Here is a 1,825-nt window from a genome sequence, read left to right as displayed (position 1 = left end):
TCGTCTACTGATCGGGATTGAGGGGGTCGTGGGTAGCTCTGATATGGTTGGATTGGTTGACTCCTAGGGTACACCTGTTGGAACTAGTTTTGTACTACTGGCCTCTGAAACTGTTAGGCCATGGAGTTGGATGGATGCTGATGGGACTGTACATTGGGTTGATGTATCCTCCAAGAAAAGTTAGGATGGTTTCTTCATCCAGGGTTATAAGTATTAGGATATGGATCATTATTGGGCCTTGAGAAACTTTGGGCCGCCTGAACTTGTTCTTGGATAAAAGGTAGAAACTGAGCCACAGTAGGACAATCATCAACCTGGTGGGCCAGGCTAGCACAAATGGAACATACTTTGGGATAAGAGGTAGATGGGCCCAATTGCTGGTTAAGAGTGAAAAACTGGTCGAATTTCTGGGCTAGAAGGTCTACCCTATCCGACTTTCTAGAAATGGCAATCAAGTCCATTTTTGCCTCGTGTCTATATTATTTCTAACCTCATAGAGCCCTACCCTCTTTGAGGGTCGCACCGACCTTTCATAGGAATTCAACAATGCATTATTGATAGAATTCTCACTCAGGGTTTCGAAAAGATTATAAGCTTCATCCTTGGTATTGCTCATAAATGCCCCCCCACACGATGCATCTACCATATGCTTGTATTGATCTATCAGGCCTGGACAATTTGCCACTAGGATAGGCCATGGTGTGGGCATTTTCTCATTAACTCTTTCATCCTCTCCCAAGCCTCATGAATTTGTTCACCTGGTGTTTGGGTGAATCCCGTGATAGCTCTCCTCATGGTATTAGTTCTACCTATAAGATAAAACTTCCTAAGGAATTCTTATTGCACTTCAGCCCAAGTCCTAATGGGTTTCCCTATAGTCCCTAAACAATGTTTGGACTTATCCTTCAAGGAGAAGGGGAAAATAGTCAATCTAAGGGCATCATCATTAAAATTTTGAATCCTTACAGTTGAATATATTTCCAGGAACTCATCTATGTGCTTGTACGGGTCCTCACTTGGGTTCCCATATAAGGATGGGAGCATCTAGATTGTACTTGACTTAATTACATACTATAAGACCTGAGTATCAGGTAACTGAAGGCAGGATGAAGGGTTGTATTGTGTTGGAGTGAAGTATTCCTTCAACTTTCTAGGTTGGGCATCATTGATTCCATCTATTTGATTTCGATGTTAATGATGGAGGTATCTCTCTATTTTAGGTATAAGTTCTATAGTTTCTCTCCTTAGAGATCTCCTTCCCAACATACAACACAGAAGTCCCTTTTCTTCCTATTTGAATTTAAAATTTTGAGTTTAATTTCAAATGTGGATTTTGAAATTTAAATTCTGAAATTTAAACTCAATTAAGTAACCACAAAACCCACTTAGGCTTAGCCGTTTAACCTCTTTCCTTAAACACCAACTGCCGGTTATGGAAAATAATTTCAAATTCTCCTAAAATTCAACACACCTTTGAACCAAATGTAAGGCTTTCCTAAAGGATCTTTCTATCAAATTTTAAATTAGGGTTAGGGTGAATCGCACGTGAATGATGGTGATTTTTGGGACAAGGAAGGGTGATGAAATCTCTACCTTATCTTATTTAGGTTGGATGCCCTTAAATGAATTAACTGAAAGACAAAATAAACACAACAAAATGCAACTAACTACAATGCATGAACAATTATTTCTAAGAAGAAATTCAGCAATTAAACCTAAAAGGATAAAGCAAACAACTAAGTAAAAGGAACAATTAAAATAATAAAAAGAGCACCTAACATATTCACAACTAACAATAATAATTTCAGCAAATAAATAAACCTAT

General features: G+C 38.4%; 1 non-coding gene across 1 annotated transcript; it reads left to right on the top strand.

Annotated features, from left to right (window-relative positions):
• The first annotated feature begins 691 nt into the window (after window positions 1-691).
• On the top strand, window positions 692-798 carry LOC148846106 (small nucleolar RNA R71). The gene has a single exon (XR_016102664.1). It is a non-coding gene; the product is annotated as a small nucleolar RNA R71 (small nucleolar RNA).
• Window positions 799-1,825: the final 1,027 nt, after the last annotated feature.

Source organism: Nelumbo lutea, chromosome 7 (genome assembly GCF_056320005.1).
Source record: "Nelumbo lutea isolate HS-2025 chromosome 7, American lotus-T2T, whole genome shotgun sequence".
In the NCBI taxonomy this organism is placed as follows: Eukaryota; Viridiplantae; Streptophyta; class Magnoliopsida; order Proteales; family Nelumbonaceae; genus Nelumbo; species Nelumbo lutea.
This window is presented reverse-complemented; position numbering and strand designations above follow the sequence as displayed.